The sequence below is a fragment of the Engraulis encrasicolus genome, chromosome 10 (genome assembly GCF_034702125.1).
Source record: "Engraulis encrasicolus isolate BLACKSEA-1 chromosome 10, IST_EnEncr_1.0, whole genome shotgun sequence".
NCBI classification, from domain to species: domain Eukaryota; kingdom Metazoa; phylum Chordata; class Actinopteri; order Clupeiformes; family Engraulidae; genus Engraulis; species Engraulis encrasicolus.
Window position 1 is genome coordinate 54689087 of NC_085866.1, and position 22630 is coordinate 54711716.

The window sequence follows — 22630 nt, forward strand, 5'->3', positions numbered from 1 at the left end:
TGACATTTCAAATCTGGTCTTTGATTAAAGTGTTACTTCATATTTACACAGTTTTAGTTAATTTCTTGACAGGGGTGGGCGTGTTCTCCATTGACTTACAGTGCCTGAAGTTACCTACACTACCTACGGAAGTTGGGAAGCTCCAGCTGCCATTTCCCAGTGCTGTCGCAAATTGCTGTGTCCTCTCTAGTGTTATTTTCTACCTCTATGGCAGCAACCAATTCTCCCAATCAGCAGCAGCACCTGAAAGGCAGACAGATGCATTCTAGAACTTCCTGCCCTCATGAGAACAATTGCACATCACAGAGTTATTCAACATTTATTTATCTAATTAACTATCTCCCTCTTGAGCATGCCTGTATCTCATCTGTCGTGACATTTATGCATAACACACCATCAGATTGAAAAAGAGCGGAGTTGGTGCTGCTCACATGGTAATTACAAGCCCCAAGAGACACCTCTCTGCTATTCAAATAACATATAGCCTCATCAATAATATTTTCACAACTAATGAATGTATTCTCACAAAAATGAAGTGGGCTCAGTTTAAGCACCAGAGGGGGGAGTTTCATATACTCACAAGCGCATCACTCCCCGTCTCATCCTCAGATCAAGCTGCCCAGTCTGTTTAAGGGCCTTCTTCCCATTGTGAATCTGTCTGTAATTGAACATAAAAAGGTGAAGAATGAAGAGGAACGGAAAGGTTAATGGGGCTTGGAACAAAGGGCAAAAAAGACTTGGCCAGGCATACGCTACGGTAGCCTACTGTAAGTGTCACCTCTAGTCTCCCATCGCCAAGGACTCGACAGATACAAGGAGGAGGGGAACCGATTAAAGCCCAGCTCTAAAAAGGGGGACCAATCAAAGCCCTCAGGATAGAGCCACGGAGGCCCTTTGTTTGGGGCCAGAAGGCCCCTCTCATCATATATTTCATAATGATTTTAATACAGCATATTTATTAACCCACCCCTTCCTCTTTTCCTTTCATTTCATTTAAATTCATTTTATTTGATTTCATTTCAGAGGGCTGGACGACAGAAGCTGTATCCAAGGAAAGGTCATCGACCGTCTCTGTGAGAAAAAAAGGAAAGATGGAAGGGGGGATATCAGCGTTGATAACCACAGTTATTGGCAAGGTTAGCTGCATGATGATGCTGTGCTCCATTGACTAATTACAATACATGGCTAATTGGATACATTGCACTCTGTACTTAGATGCTGTAAAATGTGAACAAGTTGTATTCAATGATGACAGATGAAAAGCAGCCTTTGATACTTATTCTAAAATGCCTTGTTTTTGCTTAACATATTGAATGTGAAAATAAGATCATAGCGGCACACACATCTCCATTTGTGTAGTGTACACCACAGTGCTGTACTTTCCTTGTTTAATTACTGTAAATGCTTCTTTTATGTTCTGTTTTTTTCACACATCCAGGGAGGGTAAAAGAAGAGTGGTTATGATGCTGCTGCAGCACAAACAAACATCAAACAATTGGATTGCATTCACACAATGCAGTTTTTCTGCCCTCAGAGAGAGAGAGCGAGAGAGAGAGAGAGAGAGAGAGAGAGAGAGAGAGAGAGCAGCTATGTGTATTGATAAATACAGTTGTGTATACAGTTGTTAAAAGCACAAAGTTGGGAGTGCACATCACAAATTACTCATATGGACTACCAATACCACCACCCTGTTTTTTATTATTCTTTTTTTATTGAACAATGAGAAACAAACAAAAAACAAACAAACACAATGTGTGTGTGTGTGTGTGTGTGTGTGTGTGTGTGTGTGTGTGTGTGTGTGTGTGTGTGTGTGTGTGTGTGTGTGTGTGTGTGTGTGTGTGTGTGTGTGTGTGTGTGTGTGTGTGTGTGTGTGTGTGTGTGTGTGAGGGTGTGTGTGTGTGTGTGTGTGTGTGTGTGTGTGTTTGTGTATTGATTGTCAAACAGTAGGCCTATGTCAGTCTTCTTATTGCATACTGTGTGTGTATGTGTGTCTTTCTTTCTTTCTTTCTTTCTTTCTTTCTTTCTTTCTTTCTTTCTTTCTTTCTTTCTTTCTTTCTTTCTTTCTTTCTTTCTTTCTTTCTTTCTTTCATCTCACTTCAGTGTGTGCCATGCATTCAGGCACATGAATAATTGTTACAAATAGGACTCTCTAAGTCTGTACCTACTGTAATTAATGTCATCATGTCATGTGGACTAACTGCAGCACTCCATCACTGGGCCACAACATGGATGCTCCTGCTCATGCTCCTGTGGAGAGATGAGAGGAACACAGAGAGACACAGAGAGATATCTACTGTTGTGTCTCGCAACAGGGACTTTACAGCCCCCAGGGGGGCATCGGGGAGCCCCATGGGGGCGTTGAGAATGATACAGCTGAGAGAGTTGTGTTCAATTGCCATTGGGGGGCACTAGTCCATTTTATTTTGTATCCCCATAGTGCACGGCATACCATCTGAGGCACGCTGTAATAGTCATTGAAAGGTTAATTATAGTACTACATAACATCGGTCATTGCCATTCTGGTAACAAAAATCCATAACGGGTTAACGGGTTAATACTAAGGGGTGTTGGCAGGCTTATGATGAGGTCAATGGGCGTTTGTTCAAAAAGGTGTGCGTCCCGACATATACTGTAATAATTGGAAAAATTACTCATATAATAATGTAATAATAATGTAATAATGTTACTGTTCAATGACATAATAGAGACTGAAACTGTCAATGATAGGCACTGCATGACTGACAGACATAGGTGGCTATGGCCGATGAATAATATAAAAAAGTGATTCAATAATGTGGCACCGACCCTTCTTTACTTCCCTATTATTATATGGTTGTGACGTCATCTGTCGAATGCTCCATTCATTTCAACGGGGCTCCCCAACGTTCGCACGTCTGTTATTTTTCGATAACGGACGGGTTGGTCTATAACAGACCGCTGTCAATGGCAACAAGACTTTTCACTGCTAAAGCGACTTTTCAACAAGACTCTAATCAGCTGCTGTGATAGACAACACCTGTTGTCCTGGCTACCTAGCTGTTGCCGAGCGGTGTTCCACAACGGCACTGTTTTGTTTTGCGCAGCAACAATCTTAACATTAAATAGGCCTAAAGAAATGTCCCCGCCATGTGTGAATCATTTAAGTATATCCATATAATAAGCGGGTTAACTTTCGGCGAGTCGGTCGCTTTGTGGAATAGCAGCACTTCAGAGTGCTCCGCGTCGGGGTCTAAAGATTCTCTCTGTCGTGCTGCTATTCCACGGTAGCGACCTTCTCGCCGAACGTTAACCCTTACTTATTTGTATGTATGTCTATGTATGTCTATGGACATACAGCTATACCATAGTAGTATCGGTTGTTGAGGTGAGGTGAGGTGTGTGCGCGCGTGTGTGTGTGTGTGTGTGTGTGTGTGTGTGTGTGTGTGTGTGTGTGTGTGTGTGTGTGTGTGTGTGTGTGTGTGTGTGTGTGTGTGTGTGTGTGTTGGTGTACTGTATGTGCGTGTGTGTGTGTGTGTGTGTGCACGCCTATGTACATGTACGCGTGCATGGGAGAGAGAGAGAGAGAGAGAGAGAGAGAGAGAGAGAGAGAGAGAGAGAGAGAGAGAGAGAGAGAGAGAGAGAGAGAGAGAGAGAGAGAGAGAGAGAGAGAGAGAGAGAGAGAGAGAGATGGTTAGTGTGTCTGAGTGAGTAATATGTGTTTAGACGAGGTTGCCTGTAGAGGTCAGAAGAGTGATTGAGTTCATAGTGCCTGTAGTGGAGAGGTAGTGAGAAAGCAGAAGGTAGATGGAGATTGGATAACACACAGTGTGTTGTATTGCAGCTGGGGTGGGATGGGGTGGGGGTGGGGATAGCCAGGGACGGATTAAGGCTCCATGGGCCAGAAGCAAGAAAGGCCCCCCTCCATAGCTGTTGGTAGTTTCCAAAACCTTTCAGGGTTTTAGGCGAGATGTGTGAGAGAGAGGGGTTCAATGGTTTCTCCCCTGGCAAAATGTGAAAATGCCCCTTGTCTTATCTGAGGGTTAACTGTGGACCATGGCAGTATAGGTCTGGGGGACTTAAAGGTCACAGGCTATTAAGCTGAGGCCACAATAGAGTAACAAGATCATTAACATCCACCCAGCAGGACCATCGGGGTGTGTGTGTGTGTGCGTGTGTGCAAGAGAGTATGAGAGAGTGAGTAATGGAGTAGTGTGTGTGTGTGTGTGTGTGTGTGTGTGTGTGTGTGTGTGTGTGTGTGTGTGTGTGCGTGTGCCCGTGCTCGTGCGTGCGCCTGCGTGTGTGCAAGAGAGTATGAGAGAGTGAGTAATGGAGTAGTGTGTGTGTGTGTGTGTGTGTGTGTGTGTGTGTGTGTGTGTGTGTGTGTGTGTGTGTGTGTGTGTGTGTGTGAAACTTTGAGTGGTTTAGCACGACAGCTTTCAGCAGGCAGTGATCTAATGGGCAATCTAATGTTTTATTCACATCAGTTTTGTGTTCTGTTCATTATTCATTTGGAATCACATTCTCTGTCTTGGCCCCTGTGGTGTGTGTATGTGGTTATGTACGTACTGTATGTGTGTTTGTGTGTGAGCGTGTCTATGTGTATCTGTCTGCCTGCCAGTGTTTCTTTGTGTCTCTGGTTTGTGCGTGTGTGTGTGTGTGTGTGTGTGTGTGTGTGTGTGTGTGTGTGTGTGTGTGTGTGTGTGTGTGTGTGTGTGTGTGTGTGTGTGTGTGTGTGTGTGTGTGTGTGTGTGTGTGTGTGTGTGTGTGTGTGTGCGTGTGTGCGTGTGTGCGTCGTTAATCCCACGTCAGTTGGTGAGCATGGTGGTACCAGCACTTATGGGTGGTTGTGTTTAACGCTGTGACACGATATGATGATGTGACACTCAGTGCCATTGGAACTTCCCTGCACCTGGAGAATGAATAGCTGAGTCAAGTTTGTTTGTCTCCCTGCACAACTCATAATAACAGCAAGTGAGCAGAAAATCGTTGCTGCTGCAAGGCACTGTGAGTTGCACGTTTCTGTTGCTGAATATCAAGACTAAAGAGGAGAGGACTATACGCTAATTTTACAACCTCCACAAGTCCTTCTACAAGCTCCAATAAGTTTTTCACCTGTCGTCAATGACCAAGTTCATTTTTTTTGTGAAAAGATTACTGTTGTAGAAATTTTGTAGAAATTTTCTCGTAAAAATTAGTACTTGAAAGTGATGGTGGTAAAAAATAGCCTTGAAAAAAGGGACAACGTTTGTGTACAAGCACAATAATGATAACGAACACCTAATAATGCACTACCGTACATTTCAGTTAATATTAAAATAAGGGAGTTCTATCTATGCACTGTACCGCAGCACCATAAAGCATGCTGTCCATATGAATGGGTAGAGCTGATGGCACTAGCATATCCAGTGGTCTATTGGGCGGCATCTAATTTGGCCCGTGGTCCATACATAACCTTTTGGGTAATTTTCTCCACAACTGTCAGGAGCCCATTCAGCCAGGCCATGACTGACAATCTTTCTGATTATGAAGCACATCAATCAAACCAACTAGGCCTTCGCACCCAAACGCACTCCTCTTCAGCATGGCGAGGGAAATACCAAGGCCATTTTTTTCTTTTTTCTTTCATTACTTTTTTTTCTGTCTTTCTTGCTGTAAAGGCAGTGCAGTGCAATGCAATGTGGTTGGCTATCCTTTTGTATTACGTCTTGCTTGATTTCTTTTGTTCTCTGACACATGAGCTGTGACCCCAATTACGTCTGTGTGTACGTGCGTGTTGAACCACAGTGGTCATGGCTTTTTGTCATGAAAGTGAGCAGCAGTTCTAAAAAAAGGAGAAAAATAAAAGTAATATTGTGCACATCATCACGCGACATGTAGTGCTTGAACACATGCAGATAATTTCGAGGATTGGTTCACTCCACCTGGCCCACTCAGGAGGGGGGAGAAGGGGAGAGGGGGAAGAATATTTCCCAACAGCTCCCTCGCCACCCCTCTATGGGCAACAGAACATTATGCCACTTTCCACCCCATAGCATGCCACTGCTCATGCAATGCAACATTGCATGGTGTAATGGATAGGAGGTTACTCTGTGAAACACAGGGTTACAGGTTCAATCCCCACCCTTATCACTCCCTTCCTCCTTCTATGGCTGAAGTGCGCACGGCACCTATTCAAACACTGCTCAGGGGACTGTAACCAATAACCTGCAACATCTGAGAGTAACTTTGGATAAAAGTGTCAGCAAAGTGTAATGTAATGTAATGAAACATTTATCTTCCTTTTCCAAATACAGTACTGCATTGGCGTGATATCCTCCTCCTCACCATCACGTGGTGCAGCAGCCCATCCCTCCCTAGCCGCACCACTGCATGATGCATCGACATAAAGGACAGTTCCCCAACCCCAAGATGAACCACCCCACCCCTCACCACTACCCTCACCCATCACCACTACAGCTCCAGATGTAGATTATGAATATCGTGACACAACCGTACACAGGGTAGGATGTTGTTATGAAGCGGATTTAGAGGTGGCCTAACACTATGCAAGGGCGATACTTGTCAATCCAGCAGTGGGCTTGCAATTGATCACATGGGCTATACTGTATAGTGCGGCAGCACTTACTGATGTGGTGTAATGCTGTGTAAAGCGGAGATTTGCTGTCATCTGTCAAAACGTCTGCATACTGCATTCTGTAGTATTATGCATTATGTAGATGAACCCAATGGATGGTCATGGTCTTCAGTTCCAATTACAGTTCTTAATGTGACATAATACTCTAAACCCAGCAGAGCCAAAGCAATTCCACTGCCTTCAGGACAGTTACTGTGACAGTAAGCAATATGGAGATAGCCTTAAAACATCTGGCTCCAACCGTATCTCACGTCTGTCGTAAAGTCTTCACGAAAAAAATGTGGGAAATTCTGGGGGAAATTCTGGGGGAAATTCTAGGCAGAATCTACAAGGACGTGGTGAATTCACGTTATTGCCCGTGTTTCGTGGTTGATTTACGATTTCAGTCTCGTGGTTGATTTACGATATGCATTGAAAACTACGTATAGGGCTCGGCACAAAGAGGACGTGCACAAAGAACGAGGATGAGTAACCATAAATCTTCTTACATTTGCACATCTTCATATATTTGCATATTAGAATGAAATGTAATGTAATGAATGAAACTCTAAACTTTAAATATGCTAAATGTCATAATGTGTGTGTGTGTGTGTGTGTGTGTGTGTGTGTGTGTGTGTGTGTGTGTGTGTGTGTGTGTGTGTGTGTGTGTGTGTGTGTGTGTGTGTGTGTGTGTGTGTGTGTGTGTCTGTGTCTGTGTGAGTGTGTGTGTGTGTGTGTGTGAGAGAGAGAGAGAGAGTGCATGCCTGCATGCGTGCGTGCGTGTGTAAGTGTGTGTGTGGCCCTACTGGCAGTCCACAGTAAGGATGCTCACACAGACAACTTGTGTATTGGGTCCAAAATTAAGTGCAACAGCTCTGGATGTAGCATAAAAACTGCAGTCAAATAATTTACAGGGACGATAGTTTTACTTACTACATAATGTTAAATTGCCTGTCAGTCATAGTAAACCTAGTTACTCAGGACAGTCAATAATTGCCTTTCAGAGCCTTGGTAGGAGGCTCCTTATATTTTGTGGTGTATTGCGGTCGGCCATTCATAAATACATGACTTAAACATGCTGTGTGCTCTTCCATCTCCCTAATTTCTCACCCCTTCCCCTCCATTACCACAGTGGCCTGGTGCTGGTGGCGGGTGGTCTAATTGAAAACCAGAGAGAAATCTTGCACAGCGTATTGAATTTGCAGCCAAAGGCTCCTCGTCTGGAACCCCATTTCATTGAATTGGCTTGGGGAGGCAGCAGTAGTGGGGGGAGTAACGGTGGTGGGCGGTGGTCCTGGGTATTAGAGCTCATTGACTGTGGAATTGGGTGCAGAGTTCATTTCAATAAAAAAACATTTGCCACCATTTTCTGTGCACATGCCAAGATATGGGATGGATTAAATGGTAGTTTTTGTGATGGTCTGGTGTTGCGTGTCCACCTTAATGAATAGCAAAGATACTCTGGATGAATCCCGATGGGCCTCTCGGTGAGGATCTGAAGGTTTTATTTATAAGTGCTTTGGGTTGTTGTCCCAAAGGTTTCTGTTTTATTTCAGCATCAGAGACATCAGTGCAATTATCATAATGCTATACACATGTATAGGGGTAGATGACGTGACGTGTAAATTTTGCTGTCGCAGGCTCTTAAATTAAGTAAATTCATGCTTTCAAAATTTTCAATGCTTTAAATGATTAAACTAATGTCGTTGTTGTGAAAAAGTAATGTGTAATAAATCCAAAGCTTAAATAAGTATACTTAATTTTGAGTCAAATGTCACATTTGTCCTATTGTGTGACTGAGGCAAGCCTGGTTCTCCATATTAAAACATTTTTAAATAAATAATCAAAGCTCAGTCATTTGTCTAAACAACCCTGGCATGTTTTTCAAGGTGTCTATTTTAGCAAGTGGCAATGCTTAATTTTTTTCCTGTTTTTCTGAGACCGTATGGACTTATGAAACTTTGTCGCAGAAAATAATGTCCTGTGGTGTGACATCATTTTTTGGTTAAGTCTGTGGATAATTATCTATTGTTGAAGCTCCAGCGGTACATAAATTGTGACTTTAGACCCTTAAGAAGCCAATGGCAAGGGTGGATTTTAGATTTTTCTCTCAGAGTTCTTCAGTCAATCAATTATGTTTTGCTACCACAAGATGTATTAGTTTTGTAGTCCTTTGGTGTGACAGCCATAAAATACATTTTGACAATAGTGTATATTTTTCACATTTTTTTCTTATGTAGATGTATGAAAATGCATCTTACTAAAGGTGAAATTGTATTTCAGTTGGCAACGACATGGCTTTAAATTAACTCAAAAGCTAAAAAGTCCTATGGTGTGATGGTAAAAGTCCTATGGTGTGATGGTAAAAGTCCTATGGTGTGACACTTTGGAGTATCACACCAAAGGACAAACAGGTCACACCAATGGACTAGATATTTGAGAAATAGCTTTTAAAACAACTGCTAGTACATTTTTGTTGGGTTTTTTTTGTTTGACTAGATAAATATTGTGTATTCAAATTACTTATTCCTTCATTGGCCTTTGGAATTTATACTTTGATGCATTGTTGATGAATATTTGCTGTTGATTTTAGATACTGTCAAATGATATAAAATGTCATTAATGGTGCTTTGAAACCATAAAATATGACGGTAACAGTGAAGGAAAGATCAGTGAGAGAGTATATAGAGGAGTATAGATGAATAAAGTATGCTGTGGAGAGCTCAATATACAGCATAAATGTGCTGTCCAGCTTGAGATACCAAACAGGCACTGGCCACTACACACTACAGATTCAATGGTGTGACAGTCATAGCATACCTACAAAAGTGTGATGGTCATGCCAAGGTCACCCTTCAGTATGAGTCTCATGAGCTCTGCAGGTTACATTCAATGACCGCATGGCTGTCATTAAGAGTTACGATAGGCTGATAATCGACGATTCAAAGACTTATGAGTGTAAAGTGTAGGTCCATATTGACTACAACATTATATTATGATCAAAAGACAAAATAATCATGTTGATATATTTGTTTCTGACTCAGTTTTGCATTTCTGTCCTTTAGCGTGACATGAATGTCCTACGGTGTGACATGTTTTAAACGCTCAAATATTTGTTTGAGCTAAACAATATGTAAATATGATAAACACTGAATATTGCATTAGGGAAGAACAAATTATCGTCCCTGAAAAGTTAGTATAAATTCGGACAATTTTGAACATTTAAAAGAAAGATATCCCTGTTTTTCCTCGAAGGTTTCTAATAATCTCACATCTAATGGGAAAAAAAATACTTAAATGGTAATTCCTCATTAAATTAAGACTTTAAAAAATGTCAATAAATATGAAGAGTGTAACAATGTTCATAAAACTCCATCAAGCCATTTCTACATTACTTAATATATTTATTTCTTAACGTCACACCAAAGGACACATTTTCAGCAAATTGCTTTATCAACGTAAATAAATAATCAATGAATAGACCAACATTGTGACCACTTGGATTTTTTGAAAGATTAATTGCTGCACTACGTAGACATATACTTTTTTAAACTCATAAACAATGTTTTGTGAAAAAAATGTTTTTTGCTGCCTATCCGTCATCTACCCATAGCAATCACAATTGATGACAGTCTTTCATTCTACTAATAAAAAGGCACACACAGACACACACACAGACACACACACACACACACACACACACACACACACACACACACACACACACACACACACGCACGCACGCACGCACGCACACGCACACGCACACGCACACACACACACACACACACACAGAGTTCCTGCATCAGTAGCTGCTGTGCTCCCAGCATCCCTCCTCTTCCCAGTGGGGCTGGCTGGCATCGTGGTTCGTGGGCCGGTGGCCAGTGCAGGGATAAATCCTGGCTCAGTGGTGCCAAGCTCTTAAAACTCTTTAATCACACCCATGAACCTCCATTCACGCCTTCCTTCAACCACTACGGTCTGCCCAGGATACCCTAGGGATTAACTGGAGAGAGAAGGATAGAGCGAGAGGGATAGAGAAGAGTGGAGGAAGGAGGGGGAGAGGGATAGAGGGAGGGATTTGGAAGACATTGAGAGATATTGGGGAAAGATGTTATGTGGCTCGACCTATTATCACCCTACCTGCATAGTTAAGCCACGTGTGGTGTAATGTTGACAGTGCTGTTTGAATATAAGGATGACTGCATGTGGTGTGCCCCAAGGGAGGGGGGTTAGCATTAGCTTACCCACGTGAAGTGGCTAATCCAAGCTATGGCTCCTTGCCGGTCATTTCAAACAGAGAGTTCCTCCACAGTAGTAGCATTTCATTCAGACGAGTAGGAGTAGGTTTAGTTGTCTTTCAGGGATTGTGTTTTCCGTGTATCTACAAATTGTCCACAGGTTCTGTCCATGAGGTCATGTACAGTACGTATGTCTCTCACAGGCTCTCACCCTGTGGCCTTCCAGTCGTGACAATCCACCACCATTGTTCTCATCCACCTGTCCTTATATGGGCGGTCCCAGACAAACCAACACTTTCCCCGAGCACTTGGCGGGATGAGGTGTGTTCACTGGTCGTGTGGTGTGTATCTCAATGTAACCTACTAAGCTCTCCCTATCGTAACAGATGTAGAGAGGAATGGAGGTAGGGAGGGATGGAAGGGAAGCTAGAGGGAGAAATAAGCAAGAGGTGATTATGGGTGAGAAGGAAGGAGAAATAGAGGAAGACACTAAAGAGATGGAGAGAGAGATGGATATGGCATAGGGATGGAGGGTGGGAGAGAGTGTTTACACTCATGATGCAATAAGCAGAGATGGAGGGCGTGATGGAGACTCTTTGAGCAGTGGTTCTTAACCTGGGGTGTGGGCACCCCCTTGTGACCAAATTCTGCTTGGGAACATTATAATTAGGCCAAATCAAAACCAAATTAAAATGTGTTTTGGTCCCATTTTAAATAATTAAGGTATAGATTAATGTCACAAGCAAGAATCATTTTAATTAATCATTTTTTTTCAATTTCAATTCATTATTTTTAGTGCGTATACACGTGTAGAAGTTTGGGTTGGGGGTGCGCGGCTTGTTTTGGGCACCGGTAAGGGGGTGCTTTAAGATAAAAAGGTTAAGAACCACTGTCTTAGACAACGGCAATATGCCAGTGGCTGAGTCTCACACATGGAGCCTGTCAGACTTAATTATCTACATCTGCCAAATAAGGAATTTAATTTTCACATTTTCTTTTCCCCTTTGGTACATTTCAAAGACAGCTGTTGACTTGGACTTGTGGCGGTGTACTAAGAATGTGTGGAAATGTACTGTACTGAGAATGACCTCGCTCAAATAGACCTTCCCATCTTTAGGATTGCGGTTTATAGCTGTTTGCATCTCCATAACTGTGGCATTGTGTTTTTGACTAAATATTTGCATTATTAAGTATGCAAGTTGTATGCATGTTGCAGCTGTTGTGTTCATCTGCTGAAGACCTTGAGTGTGTGAATGTAGTTATAATCATAGCTACGCCAACGATACTCCACTTTCACATCCACCCCTCATCAACTGCCTGCACGACATTAAAACGTGGATGGCTGCAAGCTTACTCAAGCTCAACAGCGACAACACAGCTCATGATACTGGCACCCCCATCACTGGCTAAGGAGGTTGGTGATCTGTGGATGGCTATACCATCAGGGCATCCTCACAGAGGTGTTAAATCTATGTGTCACTCTTCACCCTACCACTCTCACTCCAGTCTAATCTCATATCCACATCAACATTGAGGAATACACATACAATCAACGCATCAAAATGCATCAATGATGCACCAGACACAAAACTCATCACCACTAGGGCCAACCAGAAGCCGTGGCTGACATGGGACTTCCACAGACTGCTGAGGGCCAGAGACAAAGCCTTCAGAGCTGGGGATGAAGCTGGCCTCAGAACAGCTAGGGCTAACCTGTCCCAGGGCATCAGTTACAAAATAACCTCACACTTCCACGACAGCAGCAGATGTTATAGTATTTGTAAAAAATGTCAGTGGTCATCATTGAATTTCAAGCTCTGAAATAAATTAAGTGAACACAGATTTCCAGCATGCATGAACAATTCTACATTGTGAAAAAAGAACCCAACATTCTTTTTTTCACAACACTATATCCTTGATAGTTTCACACGGCTTTGAGTCCTTCCTTCTTTCTTCACCAGATGTAATACTTAAAACTGCACAAAAAAAGTAAAATATGTCAGTCCTAAAACATGTCCTGTCATTGAATGTCATTGAATTTCAATCTCAAGCTGCCATAAATCCAGATCATACTGTACGTACGGTATATTATTCTCCGACATGCTACAGTGATATTCATCCTCGCCTTTCCACATCCTTTTAATGAAAAGATATTGCATATTATGATCCAAAATTAGCAGGGCGGGCTGTGCATTACATTTTATTCATTCAACGGAGTGTCAGGAAGTGTTGAACGATGTCTTATAAAAAGGGAAAGGCTGCACTCCCAAAAGCAGGCAGAGGGCTCAGGAGAGGGATAACCAGGCTGCCATTCTGCTGTCATTCTTCCTCCTCCGAATGCACTTCATTAAGGCTAACAACCCACCAATGCCACTGAGAGAGAGAGAGGGGGTGGAGGGAGAGGGAGAGAGAGAGAGAGAGAGAGAAAGAGACAGAGAGAGACAGAGACAGAGACAGAGACAGAGACAGAGACAGAGACAGAGAGACGGAGAGATGCCATGCCTCCATTGCAGACCAATGCAATGCCGTCATATACAATGCAAGTTGTTTGTGTTCTGTCCTCCCCTTTCCCATTATTTTAGATTTAGAAAATAATGGCTCTCTTTGGCTAGCCATATTACACCCTCTGTCATTTCATGTGGATTAGAAAAGGACAAAAAACCCATCTGAACAACATAAAATATTTTTCATCCTCTCATTTATAACCGAGGACATTTTCTGGTTCCCGTTGTCTACACTGAAATTGGTTATTGACAATTTCAGATGAATGTATTGCGAGATTGGAGAAATGAGTGCAATACGGCCAGTGAGTTGAACGTGAGGATGAACTTGCCATGGAGGTGTGTGAGACATGTGTATGACACATAATCGAAATAAAAACTTACATTACTATACCTTACTTAATTTCGTCAAATACGCCTGACCAAAGGTTTAAAATGAATGACAAACTTTATTTTTTTCATATTACTGACTGTAATGCATTTCAGATGCAGTGGATCAGTTTTATAGATGATGAAAATGTATGCAATAAAACATCAATAAACAAACAAACACATAAACAAACAAACACACCGCTATCAGAGATGAATCCTTTGTTATATGAAGAGGCTCATCAGTTCCACCTGCAAATCCTGTTCCCCTTTGCAAACAGCAGATTTTTCAGACATCAACCTTAAAGGTGTGTTTGTGTGTGTGTGTGTGTGTGTGTGTGTGTGTGTGTGTGTGTGTGTGTGTGTGTGTGTGTGTGTGTGTGTGTGTGTGTGTGTGTGTGTGTGTGTGTGTGTGTGTGTGTGTGTGTGTGTGTGTGTGTGTGTGCGTGCGTGCATGCACGTGTGCACGTTTCTGTGCTGGTGAGGATATAAATTATGTATTTTTGTTTGTAACAACAACTCTAAGATTGTAGTTCTAATTCTAATAATGTTATTAACCCTATTTTGTAACAAGGTCACGGACATGGTATTCATATATATAAACCTGTATATACTATTCATTTAATTTTTTGTTGATCATTTTGTAGAGCTTTATGACTTCATTACTATTACTACTACTTCTACTACTACTGCCACCACCACCACTCTACTACTGTATACTACTAAGTCTACTACCAATACTACTACTGCTACATCTACTACTACTAGGCCTACTACTACTGCTACTACTAGTACTACTACTACTACTACTACTACTACCACCACTACTACTAGGTGTTCTAGGGCTACTACTACTAATAATAATAATAGCCTACTTCTACTACTACTCTGGTAATGCTTGTGTCACCCCATATACCAGAAAAGTGTTTGTAAATGTAATATGAATATGAGATGTGTTCCTGTACTGCAAAGGTGAAAATGTACCGTGCTGTCAGGGATAACAAAAATACTTGCATCAGGTCACACACAATATTAAAGAAAAGTCTTTAGGTTAACTTTTGCTAAGCCTGGACCACCTGCCTCCAGACCAATGGTTTTTAAAGAAGGGCCTCACTGCAGACCCATAGACCAATGATAATAATAATAATAATAATAATAATAATAATAATAATAATAATAATAATAATAATAATAATAATAATACATTTTATTTTGAGCGCCTTTCAAAATACCCAAGGACACTTTACAATCAAAAACAAATACATAACAGTAGGGAAAGTATTACAAAGCTTCAGTGAATTAACAATAGGAGAGTAATGAGAGTAATTAAAATGCAAAAATAAAATAAAAATAAAAATACAATAAAAATAAATGTTTTAAAATAATAAAAAGAAGTAGAATGCAATTGAAAATAAAATAAAAATGAGGGGGAAAAAATAGGTAAAATATGTAAAATAGAAAATAAACTGATAATTAGAATGAAGTGGAAGTGCCTGTCAATGAAGTTGAAAAGCAGAAGTGAAAAGGTGTGTCTTCAGCTGAGATTTGAAAGTGGACAGTGTAGAACACTGTCGAAGTGACAGTGAGAGAGAATTCCAAAGTTTGGGGCCAACAACACTAAATGCCCTGTCGCCCATGGTGCGCAGGTGTGTGGAGGGAACTGTAAGGAGGAGTGAGTCAGTGGAGCGTAGAGTGCGGGTGGGATTGTATGGGGTGAGGAGACTTGTGATGTAGGAGGGTGCAAGGTTGTGCTGGGCCTTGTATATGTAACAGGGCGCACTGCCTGTTCAGTAAGGTGTGTCCCTCAGCAGTTCCCATACCCCCATGACGTCACGGGACTCAGGTAGCCGCTCAGTGGCTAATCCGTAATTGGTGGCTATGCTATTGTTTTTATAAAACCAGATGAATTAGACCGGCTCTTTGGAGCCTTCCCGGTGTGCCGGTATTCGCTGATGATGCCCGGTGCCTTTGCTACTGGTGCAGCAAGGTATGTGTGATCACAGTTTTGTCTAGATGACTGCAACCAGCTAGAGCTGTGTATTTAAACATATATTGTTCATTCTCAGGAGCCAGAGTTCCCGTGGCGTCTAACCCCAGTCTTGTGGCTTCCCCCCTCTCAGTGTGGTGGAGGTGAGCTTGTAAATATTCTTTGTCATATGCGTAACTCATGTTTAAAACATTTGTCCACTAATTGTATGTAACATGTACTGATCCGTGTGTGTGTGTGTTCACCTGATTCCAGACACCTCAGAGTACGTCGAGGGTCTCTGTGGGCAGACTGCTTGCGGCAGCTGCTCACCGCTGTTTTGCCCTTACGAAATTGTTTAGCCTTTCTGTTTTGTTTGTTTGTTTCATTTTCTTTTGCCTGTCCGCCGCTTTAGCTTGTCACTTGTCATTGTACGGGGTTTGGCTGTCACAGTTCTAGGCCCATGTACGCTGCTCTAGTCGGGCGGCCATACAGTAGACTAGTAGTTTTGAGTGTGATTATACGGATTTACTCTGTGTGTAGTGGATATCCACACGTATTGTCATTTAATCACTTACATAGCGTAGTGAGCCTATGCGCGTGTGTGTGACTGGCGTTTACCATAGGCCCTTGGTTTTGTGCACGAGTGGTGAACTAATTTATTCTCAACTAGTAAGCCTGCCCGGCTGGCCTAGCTCGGTGAACCCCTTTTATCCTGTGGCAGCCAACCCCGTTCCAATGAACATTACTGTTTTTATCCCAGCGGCGCAGGTTTTTAACTATTGACTTTGTATTAATAAAGAAAATATTGTTATTCCTTTAAACAAAGGTACGTCTCTTGTGCATTCTATCCGAACCTGTTGTGCCTTGGGTTATCACTATCTTCAAAATATACTCTGGGGTGGAAGTCCCCCAGTGGCGTAGTCGTGCAATTACAAGTATCAGTTTGATGATTATTATTTTGGGAAAACTAACATCTAAAGGTCCACCTTACTACATATACAAGGAGGAGAATTTTGAAATGGATATGTGAATGGATAGGAAGCCAGTGTAATTGATAGAGGATAGGGGTAATGTGATGCCAGGGTCTGGTGTGTGTAAGTAATCTAGCTGCTGAGTTTTGAATGTATTGAAGACGGTTAATCAATTTAGTAGGGAGACCAGTGAGTAGGGCATTGCAATAATCTAATCTGGAGGTTACGAAAGTGTGAATGAGGGTCTCAGCAGAGGTAGGGGTAAGAGAAGGGCGGAGTCTGGAGATGGTTTTAAGGTGGAAAAACGCAGTTTTGGTGAGGTGTTTAATATGGGATTCAAAGGAGAGAGAAGAGTTGATGATGACGCCCAGATTTTTTACTTCAGAGGAAGTGGAGGTAAAATAGTCAGGGATAGAGAACTGAGAAAGGTTTATCTTTTTAAGTAATGATGGGGTGGCGATGATGATGGCTTCGGTTTTGTTTTGATTAATTTTAAGAACATTTTGGGTCATCCAATTACTAATTTCGTTGAGGCAGGTTGTTAAGTTAGCGAGGGGGAGTGGATGGGAGGGTTTAGTGTGTATATAGATTTGGGTGTCATCTGCATAACAGTGAAAATTTAGGCCATGTTTTCGGAGAATGTTACCAAGGGGAAGAATATAAATGATGAAGAGTAGGGGGCCTAAAACTGAGCCTTGTGGAACACCATGTGTGAGGAGTGAATTTGGAGACCGGAAATCACCAATAGAGACAAACTGCTCTCTTCCAGTTAGGTAGGACCTGAACCATGAGAGTGCAGTACCAGTGATGCCCAATAGGGTTTCCAGCCTTGTGAGAAGGACGTTGTGGCAGACTGTGTCAAAAGCAGCTGTTAAATCAAGTAGCAGGAGGATACTGAAATGTCCTGAATCCGCAGCTAACAAAAGGTCGTTTACAACCTTGACTAGTGCAGTTTCAGTGCTATGCTTAGCCCTGAACCCAGACTGCAGTTCCTCCCATAGGCTAAATGATGTCATGTGTTCTTGAAGCTGTAAGGCCACAGTACGCTCTAACAGCTTGGAGATGAAGGGAAGGTTTGAGATAGGACGGTAGTTTTTAAAATCATCCGCTGCAGCTCCAGCTTTTTTGAGGACAGGCGTGATGGCTGCAATCTTTAGGGAGTTTGGAACTATGCCTGTCAGGAGAGAAGTGTTAATCATGTTAGTAAGGAGGGGACTGAGAACTGGTAGACAGGCCTTTACAAGAGAGGTGGGCATGGGGTCCAGGAGACAGGTGGTAGGCCTGGCCATCGTGGCAAGATCACAGACAGTTTCAACATTGATTGGAGAGAAGGAGGAAAATAGTTGAGGAGGTGACTGAAGAGATGGGCTGTCATCTACAGTGGGAGAGGAGAGAGACTGTAGTTGAATGTAAATGGTGTTGATTTTGTTATTAAAATAATTCAAGAACTCACAGCAGAGATCAGTTGAAGTGGTAAGTGGGAAGGGTTGAGAGATGGCTTGAGAGTATTGCTAACAGTGGAGAAGAGTGCTCTGGGATTGCTCTGGTCTGTACTGATAATAAAGCTGTAATACGATGACTTGGCCTTGTTTAGGGCTTCCTTGTATGCCAGGACATGGTCATTAAAAGCAAGCGCATGAACAGTAAGCCCAGTCTTTTTTACTGGGACGCTCAAGCCTGCTGCCAGCTGCCTTCATTTCCCTAAGCTCAGAATTAAACCAAGGAGCTGAGTGAGAAAAGGAGACAACACACGTTTTCAGGGGGGCAAGTTTGTCAAGTGTAGAGGAGAGGTTAGAGTTATATGATGACACAAGATCATCAGAGCACAGACTGGGAGGTAGCACTGACAGCTGAGATTGTAAAAGCTCTGTTAACTCAGTTATGTTGATGTTTTTAGTATTAGGGTATGTGATGGAGCGAAGGTGGGCGGCGGTGGTGCTGGGGAACAGGGATAGCAAGATGGAAAAGAACAGCTATGTGATCAGAGATTGACAGATTTTTAGGCACAACGTTATATGGTGATGTACCACTGGAGCACACAAGATCTTATAGCAATAGCTTTATAGACCTATGGCTTTTAAAGAAGGGCCTCAGACTTGGTTTATACAGTGAGTCATTTTGCAGCGTTCACAACCAATTTTGTGCCTATTGGGTAAATTCACAGCACATTTCCTCTCTGCAGTAGCAGTGCTGACTGCACCAGGCACTTTCATAGCGTCAACACAATCAATGGGGACACTGAGAGCAGACTCAACAGAGAGAGTCAGTCTGTGGTCTCTTTCTCTGTCCGTCCCTAAGAAACCATGAAATGAACACAAAATGAACAAATATGCTTGCGAGCAGCAGCAAGCGGACATGTCAGCAGTCACAGTACATGGATAAGGATTATTTGCTCCAGCAGTGGAGAGAACCAGTCAAATTAATCCTCTCCACCACCCAGCTAGCCGTATTTAATTTCTGTATATAAGTCTTAGAGACCATGCCCGAAATGCTCACCATAGACATAGCGGACTGTATAGGGTATGAGTTGCATTTGTTCCATGCCTGTTACACTATGGGGAAGGAGTGAGTACATATTCTTAAATATATTTTATGGGCTTTTGTGCTTTTTTGATAGTGACAGTGAAGGCATGACAGGAAATGAATGGGATAGAGAGATGGGGGTGGATTGGAATATGTCCCAGGCTGGACTCGAACTTGGGTCCAGATGGACAATGTTGCTCATTACATACAATGGTGAAGTCACGTGTATTAACACGCTGTGCCACAGCACACTTATGGGTGATCATTTTTTATGGAGATGCTAAACTAGGCAACTTCTTGAGCAACACTTATGGACAGTTTATTGAACAGGTTATCACTACCACTCTTTTATCAGGAGAACTTGGATCAGCAGTAGACACATTTCCTCAATCCTTTCATCGCAAGATTAAGAGCCAATTGTGTCTTTGCCCGGCAATACAGCTCAAAAAGTTGCCCTGTGTACAGTAGCATCAGCTTTCCATTCAGTGCTGTGTGCCTGGTTGCAGCATTCAGCTCTGACATTCAGCATCAGCATCAGTACCAGGCCTGGCTGCACCTGTGAGCTCTCTGCTCAGTAATAACCATCTGAGTACCATCAATTAGTGCCAATCTGTTGCAATTGCCTCAAGTGAGCAAGTGAGCGGAAAATAATTGATATTTTCCCCAACCCTGATATATCAATTCCTCATACACACAAAGGCGGCTTGGTTACATCTGTGTGAATTATTTATTCGGCTTCAGGGAATAGATCAATTAAATAATTTAAGTGCGGTTTGTAAAATAAAACCTTGGTCTGTTCGGATACCGGCCACTGCCTCCACTGGTGGCTGGTGTTGAGTCTCCAATCAATAACTGTTTTCACTCAGCTGAGAGTGAGTCACAAACGCTTTCAGGCGCCATATGTCATTGTTCTACACACCTATGCACACCATATTGTCTATTTATCCAAATTAGTGAGATTATGACAGACAAGCAGACTGAAAAAAACGTTTTGAAAAGGTTATTTGTCTACAATTTTACAAAGCAACATATTCTGTAGAGGTTTGTGCTGATTTCTTCTTCCAGACTGGTAATTTGTGTTTGTTTGTGTTCTGCTTACATAGTTACAGTGTCACATCGCTGCACTTGTCAGGTGACTCGGATGACTCACTCCAAATGAAGAGGCAAACATCACCAAGAGCAGAGAACACGTGGCACAGTTTTCTGGGCCAAAACAGAAATTAATTGGCAAATAAAATAAACACTTACTGTGAGGATTATAAGCACATTGCTACGTTCAGTGACTCACTGCCATGGGTGTGTTCAGATGAGCCTTACTAATATTGATAGATGATAGAACTCACCAGGTGTCACTCAGCACTCTCTCCCCCACTCTCTTTCTGTCATACTTTCAACAATACAGACATAAAAGCCCTTAAAAACAAATAACAGGCAATAATTTCAAACAATAAAGACATTTTAATTAGCCTCATTATCTAGTGATTATTAAAATGACTTATGGCATTCTTATCGATTTCTTTACTTTCATGCTCTCATTTCTCTGTCTTTTGTACATCTTATAACGGTGTACATGCCAAATAAAAGCTTCTTTATCCTGCTTAATTCCTCAGTGTGCATTGTTTGTATTTAGTTGCTCAAAAAACCTGAGCAAAGTTTCTTTTATTATTACGATGAAAATCATGCAGTTGGGAGTTGTTGTTTTATTGGGCAGTCGTGTCTGTTGAGTGTGCTGGTAGTCAGGCCACTCAAGAGAGTGCCAGGGGAGCCTTCTGAAGAGGCGCTTTAATATGCCGTCTGGGCCTCCAAAATAAACACCATCACTCACTCCCCATCCACTGGCCTGCGTCCCTCGCCACAGGGCGAGCATATTGATATAAGGTTTGCCTTTCACACTACGACAATTAAACACCCTCCCAGGTCCCAGCAAGTTAACAGAGCACAATTAATCACTGGTTGTCACGTACGTAGGTTGTGTGTGTCTCAAACTCATGAATGGATGTCCTAAAGTTTCCAAAGCCAACTTCAATTCATCAGGCCCTGCAGACTTTCCTCCTGCTCTCTGTCCTCCTCTCTTTGACCACCTACACAGTCTGTAGTTCATCAGATGGCATTAGTCTGTGACATGCAGCACATGGTGCCTTTATAATATGATTTGTCAATGCAAGGCAGTTACATCAAATAAATAAATCAGTCGGTCGGTCGGTCGGTCGGTCGGTCGGTCGGTCGGTCGATCGGTCGGTCGATCAATCAATCAATCAATCAGGCAAGAAAGCAAGAAAGCCAGCATGCAATGTGTGGACATCACCAATGCTGTATTTCTAAATTGCCTTCATTTCATGGGTTGTTGAGTGTGAGCGAGCCTGCAGTTTTTGCAAGTGTCTCGAGTGAGCCCTCACTCTCACTCAGCGTAAATTACTAATGGCAGGATTCACAGCAGCAAAAAAAGCCATTTTAAAGCACTGGTACCTTCCTACACTACCCTTGAAAGAATACCGGCTCACTTCCTATCAGTATGTACTATCACTGGAGCGCACAACAGCACGTCTTAACAAAGCTAAGCCAAGAACTGTTCAGGCATGGTCAAGCATGTTACGATCCATTCAAGATATTCTGAAAGAGACCAAGACCCTTGACTACCCCCCCCCCAATCACTATGGGACTCTTTATTGGCTAAGTACACTTAATAAGTATACCAGTACAATAAGCATATGTAACCAAAGTATGCCTGTGCAGTGTGCCACTCGGGGCTCAGACTCAGACAGCACAGGTGTGAAAGAAACCTGAGCTAAAGGTCCAAGTTGGTAAATCTCTACTTTCATATTTATATGAGGTTTCAGGAGAAAAGGTTTACAAATGTTCTGCTGCCAAACTCTACTAGTTGGCCTTTGACATTGATCTTCCGCCCCTTTCGTGAAGGTTTCAGTTTTACCCTGAAGCTTAGCATGTGACAGTCTAGTTCAAAAAAGGTTGAGAAGTTAAAGCTGCTTCCCAGATGTGCTCGCTCAGGTAACTCCAAAAGCACTTGAAAACACCACAATCGATATACAGTATATATTACTAAGAACTATACCGGCATATAATGCCCTTCCTCAGCAGTGCAACTTGATATTGCTTTGACTAACCGAACTAACTGTTTTAAAGCAGAGATTCCTAACCAAGGGTTTGTGTACCACTAGGGCTTTTCGAGACCACAGTAGAGGGTACGGGGGAAATGGTTAGGATAGACTGGTCTACAGTATGTTTAGGGAGAAGAAAGAACTTGGTAACTGCCGAAACATCACTCTTCGTTCCTCTGCCAGCCAGCGCTAAAGTCCCCTGTGTGCCCTGTGACTACAGGCAGCCTTGCCCATGTTGCCTGCCCAGCCCTCTCCCTCCCCCACGAGTAGTGCTGCCACCAGGCTCCAGGAGTGATGCCAGTGCCACTGTGATGCGGGCTGCTGCACTGCTGTAAGCTCACCCGGGAG